The sequence below is a fragment of the Asterias amurensis genome, chromosome 3, assembly GCF_032118995.1.
Source record: "Asterias amurensis chromosome 3, ASM3211899v1".
NCBI lineage: Eukaryota > Metazoa > Echinodermata > Asteroidea > Forcipulatida > Asteriidae > Asterias > Asterias amurensis.
In genome coordinates, this window is record NC_092650.1 from 20683225 (window position 1) to 20698137 (window position 14913).

Here is a 14913-nt window from a genome sequence, read left to right on the forward strand (position 1 = left end):
GAAATGTTCACAAGTGCACCTAGGTGCGTTTTATGGTATGTGTCTGCATTTACATAGCATTAAAGGGAAGGTATACGTTAGGTATCTACCCAAAACAAATATTAACTTAAAAACTGACTTGGTAACGAGCATTGGAGAGCTGTTGATAGTATAAAACATTGTGGGAAACGACTCCCTCTGAAGTAACATAGTTTTTGAGAAAGAGGTACTTTCTCACTAAATTAATAAAAGACTTCTAGCAAGAAGTCTTTTATTCCTATCTGAAAGCACACAAATTCATCCAACAAGGGTGTTTTTTCTTTCATCACTTTCTTGCAACTTCGATGACCAATTGAGTCCAAATTTTCACAGGCTTGTTATTTAACGCTAATGATGGGATACACCAAGTGAGAACACTGGTTACACAAATTGATTAAAATTCTTTGAAAACAGATATTCTCATATAATTCTCAGGTATTCTTTTTTGGTCCCAAATCTCTCTGCTGTACCTCAAACATTCCTTGGATACCCAACAGATAATCAAACAAAACCCTGTCAGATTTCCTCCGGAAGTAACGCAAGCACGAAAGGATTACATGATGCAAAGCCGACAACTCCGCAAGGTTTTCTTTTGGACAGCTTTTCAAATCAACCTTGATCCCATTAAAAAGAGGTCATGATCTCTGAGATAATACCTCTGGGGAGAAGGTTATTATCTGCGCTTCTTGTCCTTTGGCTGATGCTTTGATGAGATTATCTTGGTTTAAAAGTGCCTTCTTGCCCATAATCTCATTATTAACTACAACAGAGATAGTATTGAAGCAAATTGCATCTCAATGACACTAATTTACACTTCAGCTCTTTAGCTGGAACTCACTACTTTTTTTCTGGAGGGGGAAGTTTTTTTGAACTCATTGCACTCCTTAAGTTTTTAAACCTGTAAAAACTTGCCTTCCCAACCCCCAGAAAAACAAATTAAATATTTACTTTTGCTCTTTACAAGTGAGTAAAAATTGTCCCCAGGGTAACTGAATAAATATGAGCGGCAATATTTTACAAAGTGGTTGTTTCTTCCCCGATGAGCTACTCCGCTTCTGAAATATTTATTTGATAACTTTGATTATATCAAAGGTTCATTTTTAAAGTAGAACTATCTTGGTTTATCCTTTTTCTTGATTAGACGCATTTTTGTTTAGTTATAATCAGAGGCTTGGAGGAGAATAGTCTGGCACATTGTTCTTGTTCATATGAGAAACAGTTGTCATGATTGTCAGATTACACAGGGAACTAGACCAAGATCGTGTGCCACAGCACAAAAGTTTGCTAAGCACAGACAAATCTTGCTTAAAGCCATTGGACCCTTTCGGTTCAGAAAAAAAAAAGTTCACAGATTTACAAATAACTTACAGGGTTTACAGAAGGCAATGGTGAAAGACTTCTCTTGAAATATTATTCCATGAAATGCTTTACTTATTGAGAAAACAACAAAACAATAAAAATTCTCGTTAACGAGAATTACGGATTTATTTTAAATACATGTCATGACACGGCGAAACGCGCGGAAACAAGGGTGGGGTTTTCCGTTGTTTTCTCCCGACTCCGATGACCGATTGAGCTTAAACTTTCACAGGTTTGTTATTTGATATAGAAGTTGTGGCACACAAAGTGTGGGCCTTGTAAAACACTGTTTACCGAAAGGGTCCAATGGCTTTAAACAGCAGATATAGGTAACCAGCAAAAATTCAATGTTACGACTGGTTCCACCATCATGTCTTGCTTATCAAGAAAATGTTCGTAGCAGTACTTTCTTCTTAACATCTGCTTAGGCATAAAAGGATGCTAAGCACAACAAAACTATGCTTACCGTAATAAGGTTACCGGCCCAATTTTATAAAGTTGTTAAGCAGAAAATACTGCTATGTTGAATTTCTTTGCTAAGCAAAGATTTAGCGGGTCACAACATGGAGACTTCTACCTCCATGGTCACAACAAATGTAACTTGGTTCGGTAACCCGTTTCTATTAACCAATATGCTTTCTGTGCTTAGCAGTTGTTTTGTGCCAACATGCTTAATGAAATTTTGCCTAGGACTGTTGTCTCTTTAATGTCCATGGCATTCAATACCGCAAACCTTGATGGAGACTTGTGATTTAGAGATTACAATCTTGTACAGAGGGACACTACTGCATCGTTAATCACACAAGTGATTGACAACTGTGTATGACTGAATCCCATCCTTTACGTCAGTTATCAAATTATTCATACAAAGTTATTCAATCTCCCAGCACGGAAGAATCTTTTGCAATTTTTCTGATCACGAATAATTTCAGCGCAACTGAACATCCCTTTGACATGTTTAAATAATTCGCTTTCTTTTGATGGGAATATCCTTTTTGTTTCCAAATAGGTATTAGTTAAAACTTGAGATTAAAAAAATATATACCGAAGATAACACGAATGTTGAGAAATGCTCACATTTTCAAGAAAATCGCATAACAATTTAAATATTTTGATATGCTTTCTTAAAAGTAAAGTACATATTATGTAATGCTTTCTAGATTGTTCATACAAACAAGGAACAATGTACCAAATTTTTACTGGAAAATGCCAGACTTTCATTACAAATTACAATGTAGTTTACAGGAATGAGGCGCAGATACCAACTTTAAACCATGAATGCTTTCAGATTTAACTTAAATTACTCAAAAACTGCTCGGTCTTTAAAATCTTAGGTATTCATTTCCTGAGCAAAAGAGAAAAACCTCACAATTTTTATGAAATCTCCGCGGCTCAAGTGTTTACACGAAGAAAGGTCCTTCCAAAAATCTGATCTTCACTTCTCGAAAACATGGACGAGTCCGAACAGTCCTGCAAAGATGACCTTTGATTTACGCAAACCGGCTGCTTGTGATTTAATTGTTGTTTACCAAAGGTGGCTGCTGATTGGCTGTGCATGGATGACTTGGCACCTCTAAACTTGATTGGCCAAATTAGTCATGTGACCTTCGGCAACGAGTTCTGCATTATTAGATCCAGGTTGCGTACGTGGACGTGTGGGATCCGTTGTACATCTTTTTTTGGGTTGGTAACTTAAGGGAGCAAGGTTTGTGAAGTGTGTAATTGGAAAGTACACTGTAGATTCAGGATCCTAAAAAGCACTGGACACTATTGGTAATTACTCAATTGGTAATAAATATTAGCATAAGCACTTTCTTGGCAACGTGCTAGGCCTTTCTCTGAACTAACGTAGTTATTGAGAAAGAGGTAATTTCTCACTCAAATTATTTGAATCTGATAAAATACTTCTAGACTGAAGCCTTTTTTAGGCATCTGAAAGTACACAATTCCATGCGATAGGGGCTTTTTCTGTCATTATTCTCTTGCAAATTTGATGACCAATTTTATGCATGTTGGGATACGTGAGAATCAAGCCTTTCACAATTACCAAAAGTGTCCGGTGCCTTTAACACTTTACTGTGCATACTTGTGATGCATAATACATTCTTTTACATTTAATGTAAGATGCATTTATAAGCTGAATAACTGCAACCACTGTTTGTTGCTCCTAAATAACTAACAAACAAGTCCCTGCAACTGTGCAACAGCTGCTATGGGTTTACATTTGAACTGATCAGCCTTTCTGGCTGTCTTGTCAAGTGCTGTACATCAGGGCCCAATTTCATGGCTCTGCTTACCGTAAAGTAATGAATCGGCACAAACAGAAACAGGGTATTTCATGCTTACGTCAAGTGTAATTCACAGGTTAGCAAGGAATTTTTTGTTTGCTTTCACCTGTTCATTCTCATTACCTGATATTCCTCACTTACACAGCTACATGTAGCACAGTAATTTTACGCTTGCCCTTGTAAGCGAGGACTGGTGATTGCAAGCGCAAACTGTTGGGTAACACATTTCTGCTTAGCAGAAATGAGCAGGTTACTAGTCACAAATTGCGCTTGTGACATGGTACATGTAGTATAGTTGGTCACCTTATTCTGGTAAGCGTAATTTCATTATGCTTAGCTACTTTTGTGCTATGAAATTGGGCCCTGATCACTAGTAGTACAGTACAGCTCTATCAGAGCATAGTGCAAGATCAGAGGTCCACTTAAAAAAGAGCAACAAAACAACATGTTGTATTATTTACAAGAACTTCTGTTCCACCTGGGAATTAGGAAGCAATCCTCTTCAGATTTGCTTCCAATCTCATTCATGTCAAAGGCATTTCACTGCGGCCCCATCAATTCTTAATCTCTTCATCCATCCTTGAGGAAAAAAAGAAAAAAAGAAAAGAAAAAACCTTCACCCACAAACCACATCGGTCTGAGAGTTAATCCCTTTTTATATTCACCTTCAGGATACGAAAAAAAAGAAATAATCCCGGTATAATCCCGGGAATAATACGAGGGAAATTGTGTGGCTTCGTAGCTTGCTTCATGTTCCCCCAGGTTGCAGCCAGCCAACTTGACTTTGTAGTACGTAGACTCCACGGAGCTGAATTCTTTTTTGCAATCAACAAATGACATCTCACATAGGACCGCTGCACAATCATCTGAATGCTGTAATCCCTGCAGATTAAAAAGCACAGAAATTACACTTGTCATTAGAATAATGAAACGTTGTAAATAAAAAAAAGTACACATGCCAGCAGTCGCCCACTTGAGGAAATGTCAGTGTTCATAAGGAAAATTCACTCACTTTGTTTCCGTGAACCAATACGATTTGTGACATGGTTAGACAAGGGGTAGGTGTTGGGGGGGGGGAGGGGGAAGCTTGTTGATAACAATTTGGTTCAGTCGCATGGGACTCAAAGCCAGAGTTTTGTGTCACAATTGAGTGGTCTGTAGAGGATCATAACTTGGCTGATTTTCAAACTGGGTGTGTTTGTTTTGTTTCCTCATGAATGTCTCTTTTCTCCGTCCATTCACTCGTTGTTTCTGGAGGATATTGACTTTGATGTGGGAGGACAGTGAATAATGGGACGGTGAAATTGCAACTGAAGTGAATGAATTTCAATCTTAATAACAATACATCCGTCCGGAAGGAGAAGTTGCACCTTGGGGGTGTTTTAGACTCGTTTAGTTATGCTCAAGTTCCTAATCATAGCATGGTCTACAACAATTATATTTTTTAAAGGCACTGGACACCTTTGGTAATTCTCAAAGACCAGTCTTCTCACTTGGTGTATCCCAACGTAATGTATAAAATAATCAATCTGCACAAACTTGGACTCACTTGGTCATCGAAGTTGCAAGAGAATAGTGAAAGAAATAACACCCTTGTTGCACAAAATTTGTGTGCTTTCACTAAGACACATAATAAAATACGTCGGCTGAGGTCTTTTTTTTAATTGAGTGAGATAAGATATTACCTCTTTCTCAAAAACTGTATTACAGACCAAGGTAGTCCTCACTCCACTTAGAGGTACAAAACCAATATAGGGCAAAAAATCAATGCAAGGCAAAAAAATGGAAGAACAAGGAAAATACCTTTAATTATTAGAGCATCATACACTTTTGTTCTGCAGTGATACTGTAATTGTGTTTTGGGTGGTTCCAAAAGCACCATCGACCCTTCCATCCTTCACTAAAATGCACCACAGATATTACTATGCATGTAAACCAGACACTGAATACAAAATGAATGCCAAACGAGAGAAACACTTCAACCTGCCCGACGTAAAACAAATCAAAATACATTACATCAAAATACAACACTCTCGAAGGGTTGTATATTTGCCCATAGGGACCGTACCCACATACAGCCAACCAGACGACAAAAACAACAACAACAACAGTCCTAGAAAATTGGTGCGAGTGTTACCATGGGAACCCTAAGCACTTAAAAAAAAAAAGGTTATCCCTGAAGTAGGTCAGAGGATTTGAAGAAAGACCGAACTAGAGGGCAAGTTGATACCGTGAGGATGTAGGGAGGTAATCCGTCTACAGTCTATGATATTGAAAAGCACCTGTGATATCTTTATACATATTTTACAGGTGCCATGTCAAATGAAGTGTAGTGTTCTTACTGTTGACGGGTTCCATGTCAATTTCTAGGACTTCCACAAATTGTTACAGAACAGGGCCCAATTTCATGGCTCTGTTTACCGTCAGAATCGGTGCTTTCGAAAGCAGGGAATTCTGTGCTTATGGCAAGCGTATTTCACAGGTAAGCAGCAAAATGTTGCTTCTGCACGTGTGTATTCTACGCTTACAAAGATAGCGCTTTCACGTAAGTGGGGAATCGTGATCATAAACACATAATTTGGTGGTAAGCAGAGCCATGAAATTGGGCCCAGGTCTAACCTTAAAGGAAAGGTTAAGGTTCAGTAAAACCTCTAATAATTGTGGCAATGAAATCTCTCACTTGGTTAGAAAGTATAGCAGCTTTCGATAATTTAAAGCGTTTAGAGAATCATTCCACTTCGAAGTAATGTGGTTTAGGAAAAAGGTGTCAGTTTTTATCCCCAAAAAGTTGCTACTGTCAGAAATATTTCTCAAGTTGTGTTACAAATTATTCTTTCTCCGTGGACACATCTGCCCAGATTTTCAGTGATTTCTCAAAAATGCGATACTACCTTTTGAAACATTCAAAATTGCATTGTATATGTACAGATATACTGGGAATTACATGTATCTGAATCGATTGAAAAATGAGGGTCGTAGAATAGGGTTATAACACCTATTTTTCCTTTTCTCACTCAACTAAGCCATGGTGGACCACAATGGACATACAGTGGTGATACTTCAAAACGTCACATGGGAAGGACTTATTTGTTTGGTTTAGCTAAGCTGATAACATATATTTTCAAATAATACGCTCCGCAAATTCTGTTTTCAACCTGTGGATGAAAAGTACATTAGAGAGTTGTTTTTGCCAACAGGTGGAGCCGAGGACTGTGGGCTGTGCGCACTTTCTGATTTGATTAGTCTTTTTCTCTAGCAGTCAGATCGTCTAAACAGATCATCGGGCCCCCCAACATTGTAAAAGTACATTGCACACATGTCTAATATCGCATCAAAAAAAAAAAAAGGCTGTGGAAAAGGCTACAACATGTTCAGTTTTATCCTTTTTTATTCTTAATCGTTTGACAACTTATTAACCAAATCACAATCTCTGACTGTCAAAGCCTGCAGGTATGCTTTGTTTTAAAAGGACAAAGGCACAAGGCACTTTCTCCTCTATATGAAGAAATTGTAAAATTCTGTTGGAGCATTTCAAGGGCACCAAGGCAATGACCAGGGGCCATGGAGGCATTTGTTGCCTCTGTAAATAGCAGGTCTGCAACAGACTAAGCAATAGCATGGTTTAGTATTGAGCTAAATAACTTTTACTGGACCAGAGTTTATCTATTCCTTTCACTATTACTGTATGATTGTTTTGACGATCTGATGTACGATTTTGTGAAATGTTGTAAATGAACCATTATCCCCGGGATAATAAAAATAAAAAAAGTTTGTTTTACAAGAAAGAAGTTTACTTCACAAGACCATAATCTTCACAAGAACGGGAGTTTCTAGAGAGTTTACCATGTAATAAATTTTATTTGAACAGGCAGCAGTAATAAGACAGGCAAAAGTTACCCTTCAAAAAGCATCAAACACGGAACACTTCTTTACAGGTTGAGGCCAATGAAACTGATGGATACTTCTTTTAATAAACAGAAATCTTCCAATCAATATTTCTCTATTAAAGGAGAGGATAAAAACACATTCTACAAATTAAGACCCTTCCAGAAATTACGCTCACAAATTTTTCTTCTATCATAACAGTCTCGTTCCATCGCGAAAAAAGAATCTTTTGAATTCCAGGGTCACACCATTCATTCCTCTGAAATTCACCGAGAGGATTTTATTAAACGTCAATATCTATTTCTCCCAACCAACAGTTCTTTTCTTCCCGGTATAAAACGATTGCCTGCAACAGCAGATCTTTTACATTTTTCCTCTTTACTCCATTTTTTTCTGTCTCTCCATTCTCTAGCTTAAATTAGAACGTATACCACAGTAGATAGAATTGGGCATAATTTCCCCAAAACTGTATTGATTGTAGCCGCCAGGCAGTCTCATTTATTTTTATACTGGTACACAAAAACACAAGGTCACGATGACGACGCAGCAGCAATTTAGAAATTAACCTATTCTAGCGCTGAATGAGAACGCAGTTTTACTGGCATTCTTTACTTCAGCAAGGATTTTTTTTTCTCTCCTTGTGTTTTTACATTCACCTGATGGTCAAGGTCTCAGTTTATTGTGTCGTGCATTTTAAGACGCTCCTCAAATAAAAAGTGTCGACGTCGAGGCAAATTAATCACTGCTGCATTTTGACGTCAGCTTGACAAAACTGCTGAAAGAAAAAATTATTCAGGCAAGATGTGGGATTTTTTACATCGCGTAGGTAAATGATGATTTAATTAAAGTGCGGCGTCTGTGGAATATCACGGATGATTTTTCATGCAGAGGAAAATTTATGAATTATGAAAACCTTCATACTGTGTATGTCCCTGAAACTGACTTTAGAGTAAACAAGGTCATGTTCTTGTAGAGTCTGTAAAACATAATGGTGCCTTCCTTTTCTTTCAACTTCCCTCTTTTTTCTGTTTTGTTTGGGGAGGGGGAGGGGGGAGGGGGAGGGGGGGAGGGGGAGGGGAGAAGGGGAGGATCTATTAGGGGCCATATAGGCCTACAATAGTCAATGTTAACAAATTTTATTATTTCATTTTTGTTTTAACCACGCAATATTGAAACTAGGACAGTTGTATGAAAGTTGTAAAAAATAAAAAAAAAAATAGGGAGAGATTGGGTGAGTCACACAATTAATTTCAAATGAAAAACATTAATAACTCTAAATATAACAAAATTAAAAAAAGAAAGGTTCTAACGGACTTGTAACAAACAGACCACAAAATATTACCCACATCAGCACATGTTATTCGCAATGCTGAGTTTGACATTTTGAATTCATGTAGGGCCTTATATAAAATTGACTCAAACGCAAGTTAAATATTTGCTATGTGTAAACAGTATTGTGGAATAATATAATTCACTATGATATGTACCTTCAATTAACATGTCTTATTACTGAAGTAAATGCTATTTGCATTAAAGGGGGACTAAACCTGGGCCCAATTTCATAAAGCTGCTTAATGGCCGATGTTGCTCAATGAGCAATTTCTACTTCATAGCGATGCTAACCAAAAAGGCATGCTAACCTTACGGTGCTCACTGTATGAAAATGCATGACGTAACAATGCAAATTTATGGTAAACGTGCAAGCGGGCCGCCTAATTTTCTTACTAACCTGTGAAGTACGCATATGCAAGTAAATTGTTGAAGCTAGCGAAAAAATTTGCTTACAGTTAAGCAGCACTATGAAATTTGGTGATGGTGTATGTACCATTCCTCATATTAAAAAAACTTACGCACAAAAGAAAAACAGAATTTAAAAATAGTTAATGGCCTGACGTATCGAGCCTTAGCAGAGTCTTTCTCGAAGGCTAAATGACAAAAGTAACATTAACAGTTAACTGGAAGTACTTGAAGAGGAGATAGTCAGAAAGCACACAGAAAAAAAGCAAGGTGGTTAACAACAAATAGAATTAAAAATAGAATTAAGAACAAAGTAGGACAATTGTTCAATTTTGTTTTTATTTTATTTTTCCCAATCTGGAATATGAGTGCATGGTGGTCAAAATGAGTCTCATGCTCAAAGTAGACTGGTGCCGGCAATATTGAGTCCCACTTCATATTGATTTCCAGTTTGCCCTCAGGGTACCTGACAAAGATGGTGCTTGCAGTGTGAAACAGCCAGAAACCTAGACACTCTGAAGTTCAGGCGCAGGCTTTGGACATCTTTATATCGTTATCGATCCAGCCTTTAAAAGATTTGTGGTAGAGAAGCCATAGTCCTTGATCAGTCCCTGATCCAAAGCTCAAGTTCTCTTACTTAAACCATTTTCCAATGAGGGGGCTGTTAGTTATAAATCCATTTTTAGACTCTCCCATAAATGTAACGAGGATTGGATAATCATGACAGGTGCTGTGCGGATTTACAGAGGACCTGCTTTGCCCATCGGCTCCCTCCGCAATTTTTTTATAATATCCAATAAAAACCATCATCGATTTTCTTTCCCTTTTTTTTCTTTAAAGAGAGAACTAATCAAACACAAATGCCACCTGCTCTGTTTCTAACTGGAACTAATCAAGGAAAAGAGGATTAGTACACACTCCAGGGAGCTTCTCTCTGAACAAGGATACCTTAAAAACGTCCTGTTGCATTTATGGACAACAACTTGCAAGAGTCTATAAACACATGTTGCTCTAGGTGCACTTCACTGACTTTGAACACAGCGCACAGTTTAAGACCCCAGTCGGACTTGCCTTGCACATGAGCAGGTGACAACTGTGGTTCTCTCACAAAGAAAGAGGGGGTGGAAGTGGGTTGCAGCATGAACTTAAAAAAGAAAAACAGCCCCAAATGTGTTTATTCCCTTCTGTCTCGTTGTGCAACAGTTAATCCCAATTTATGTATGAAGCCTAAAGGTCCAGGCCATGGTGCTCGCCCAGAGGGGTGTCTGTGTGTCTTTTGGACACCCTGTTGTAAATTTGGGTCATTTACATGATAATGTAATTGTAAGTGAACAATTTGGACACCCAGTCAGTTTTTAAATTTCCAGCACAAAAACCTTGGCTCAGGCAGGTTCAAAACAGACGCATAAAGCAAGTCACATTTTCTAAATGAATATATTTACATTTACATTTGAATAAAGGGGAACAATTGCGAAATCAACCTTTGAAAGTGTTTCGTTCTCACTATTTCAATGATATTACTATTATTACAACTACTCTCAAAACCCCTCTTCCACTACTCCCTCCCCCTCCCACCCTCCAGCCACAAACTGACAAAGGTGACTCACACAGTGTCTTGCCAAGGGTGATCACAAATGCCATTTTGTAACAAACAACTTAAAGGGAATGCTGAATATCACTCATAAAAAAAAATTAAACATCCACTTTTTCAGCAAGACATCAAAAACGCTACCAGCTTTTGAAATGAAATTTTGACTTAGTTTTTGCTTAGTTTAATTGTATATTATACATGTATCTACATTGAAAACAATTGGATGGTTCCAAAAACCAAATGTGTATATGCCCGATTTACCTTCAATGATGGGCCCTTCTTTTGATTCTCGACTCACAGCATCAAGCCAAGACAACTTTAAATATTTTTTTTATTTTATCCTGGCATACATGTAAGCAGCAGGTCTTTCTATCTTTTTGAGCCTCTAGAAAGAGACTATGCAGTCCTCCTGGGTTTACGATTCTCTGCTCACTCTGATTTATCTTGCTTTGTCCCTAGCCACGGACTCACCACAAATTTCTTCCTGTTTTATGTTGTTCACCTCTCCGTTTATACCTCCGTCAGGTTTGAGAATAATCAAAAAGTAATACAAGAAAGAGAAAAAAATCCCATACACAAGCTATTTTCAATAACGTTTCACAGTGACTTACTCCGTATGGAAAAAGGTCCGGTTCGGATTGCCGATGGTGAAAAACATCAAGTCCGGTTTATGAAAAACACTCTGTCACAAAAATACTCTAGAAGTGTTATTGTCTCAGACACTGACTTCCTGGAAACATTGATTTTCATTTTTTTTCATAAAAATAATTTTTTTAAATTAAGTTCCGATAGAAGCAAAACGACTGAAAGTGAAATTGAAGCTGCAGAAAATACAATACTACATTCCATATTAGAAAAGTTAAAAGCAGGGAAAAAACTGATTGGCAGTTGGCGATACTTTCTTTTGTGTGCATTAGTCACGGGTAGAGGTGTCCACATTGATTGGCTCAGAGACTGATTCACAGAGGGACTGGGAAAGTCTATGAATCTGGACACCTTCAGTAATTGTAAAAAAAAAATTCCCACTCGGTGTATCCCAAATTCGAAACATATGTATGCATAAAATAACAAATCTGTGAAAATTATGACTCAATTTGGTCATCGAAGTTGACAGAGAGTATAAAAAGAAAAAACACAAATTTGTATGCTTTCAAATGCCTAAAAAAGGCTTCAGGAATTAAGTCTTTTAATACAACGTTACTTTGAATATTTGAGTGAGAAATTACCTCTTTCTCATTAAACTACATTACTTCAGACGAAGCCGTTTATTACAATATGTTATACATGTACTTATCAACAGCTCTTTTCATTGCTTGTCCCCAAGTACGTTTTTTGTGCTAACAATTATTTTGAGTAATAAGAAGTGTCCATTGCATTTAAGAAAGATGTTTGTTTTACAGACATCTCTTCACTAGTAATTTGTGTTATGATATCGGCGCCTACGTTAACGAAACAAATGTCGCTTATCAAGACTGAAAAAAATATAGGTTTATAAATCAATCCTGAATGAAAAGTTACTATGAGTTATGATACTTCTTATCAGGGCCCAATTTCATGGCTCTGCTTACCATAAGCACAGAATTGGCGTTTCTGGAAGCAGGGAATTCTGTGCTTACGGCAAGCGTATTTCACGGGTTAGCGGCGAATTTTGGCTTCTGCGCGTGCGTACTCCATATTCCTAGGCATTCTACGCTTACAAGGCTAGCACAGAAATTGGGCCCTTGCACGTAAGCGGGGCATCATTATCGTAAGCACATGAAATTGGGCCCAGTTGAGTCACACAAAAAAAGCTTATTTCTACTGAAGTGATTTTTCTTTGTTACAAAATTCTTTTCAAAAGGTCTTCCAGTTTGGACTCAAAGAGGACGGGAACAAAAACTGAAAGGTGAATATTAGAGGCTGATCTATATGATAAGGACTGAAAAATTGAGCATTTGAAAGCTGATGAACCAGAAGGGGAAAAATGAGATTCATTTTGGCAAATCGCTATTTTTTAGATATTAAAGGCACTGGACACCTTTGATATTTGTCAAAGACCAGTCTTCTCACTTGGTGTATCTCAACATAAGCAACAAATAAGCCAGTGAAAATTGAAGCTCAATTGGTTGTCTAAGTTTTGAGAGGATAATAGAATAAAAAAAACACGCTGTGCAGTTGAGGCCTCGAACTCAATGAAAATATTCAAGTGAGAAATTACCTCTTTCTCAAAAACTACGCTACTTCATAATAGAGAGCTTTTTCTCACAATCTCTCCATTGCTCATTACCAAGTAAGTTTTTATGCTAACAGTTATTTAGAGTAATTACCAATAGTGTCCAGTGCCTTTAAATTGCTCCGTTATAGAATCTATACACTGAAGAACAAAGCAATGCCTCAAGCCTGTGGTTCTTTCTCTATGCTCAAATGAACCAGATAATTTACCTCAAAGGTCTTCAAACTCCACTTGTTTTCAATGGCTTTGTCTGGTTTAAAACAAACAACTTTGTAGTTTAGTGGGGAATTGTAACGATTTGGGGCCAGCTGGTAGTGTTTTCTTCTTTGTTTGTTAATATGTAGACCTAAATATATTTTCAAAATAAAAACTGAACTTTAATTTTCTTTGAAGTTACTTCTTTATAACTTAACACCCTTATTTTGAAGGGGAAAAAATAACAATTTTCAATATTGACTATTCTGAATAAAACGTCAAAAGACCAATGGTCAGCATGGGTCTTTCCACATTATACTCATTTGTTTTTCCGTTTTGCAGTATATCATGTTTTCCTGTTGCCCTCCAACGAAGCTTTCAATCCTACTCAACTAAATCAAACCAAAAAGACTTCATCATCATCAATCATTCCACATCATACCCATTTGTTTTTCCACTGTCGAAATAAAAATTTATAATAATCAGTGGTGACATAAGTTCCACAATAATGACACATTTGTTTTTGCCGTTTTGCAAATATAAGTCCTCTAATCAGGTATGACACAAATCTAAAAAAAGGACAGCGCCTTTGGAGTCTCAAGTCTGTAGTGAAACTATTGACATCAACTCAGTGAGCAGGAGACATGCTGCTTCGTGATAATCTTGCCATTAACCTCGAGCAAAAACACTCACGATAAGAGCCCTGTACATTTCCCCCAACCACAATGTGGTATCTAAGAACAAAATGATGGGTCCTTAAATCTAGCGAATTCCCTCCTCTCCCCTAATCATAACTATCATCACAACGCCCAGAGGGAGGCACTCAGATAGATGGAATAACTAGTGTCATAACAATTTGTTTTCACACTGAGCCTCTGGGACAAAAACCAATGATGTCACGCCGGCAGGTGAGTAAACAAAGATATGTGGGAAAAAACAACAAGCAAAATAGATATATATATACATGACTGCTTTGGAAAGTGTATGCTGAGGGGTGTTTTGGATCACAGCTGGGTGGTCCCCATGGAAAGAAAACAAAATAATCAGACGACATAATAAAAACCCAATGTATGATTTGGCCCAAATGTAACGCAGTGCTTTGTTCGGTGTTGCGATGTGTTACCGACTCGCACAAAGTCAGCAAGTTCCCACTGCGTTCCCCCACATACATTATCAATACAACTTCCTGAGTGAACATGGCTTCCGTAAAAGTATTATTAGATCTAATGGTTGGCTGCAACTTGAATGAATAAACAAACAACCCAACGGTTTGAAGCTCCAGAGAAGAAAAAGAAGGAAAAAAAGAAGTCGCTCATTCAATGCAGACCAAGAACTCAGGTATAATGGATGTGTATTTTTTTTTTTCCTTTAATTTTCTTCGTCCTATTTAAAAATACTTTTTTTTTGTAGTTTATGTGTGCTTGGATCTAATGGTTTTTTTTTTAATGAATGTGCAATGTTTTTCTGTGTAAATTTTTTATCTTTTATCTTAAGTGCACTTCTGTAGATTGTTATTAGCTGGGATCCATGGGAGATCAGTGAGTTTTTCTTACTGAATGGATTTCCCAGGATAAACAAGAAATAAACAAGAAATAAATAAATAGATAAATATAAATATGCAGCCAACT

The 14913-nt window shown here is 37.3% G+C and overlaps 1 protein-coding gene across 1 annotated transcript in view; it reads right to left on the bottom strand.

Moving 5' to 3' along the window:
* Positions 1-871: 871 nt before the first annotated feature.
* Positions 872-14913, bottom strand: part of LOC139934437 (kelch-like protein 11) — a 64946-nt gene continuing 50904 nt past the window's right edge. Inside the window, exon 2 of the mRNA XM_071928673.1 lies at positions 872-4547. The gene's annotated coding sequence lies outside the window, so the exon portion shown is untranslated. The remainder of the gene's footprint in view (positions 4548-14913) is intronic.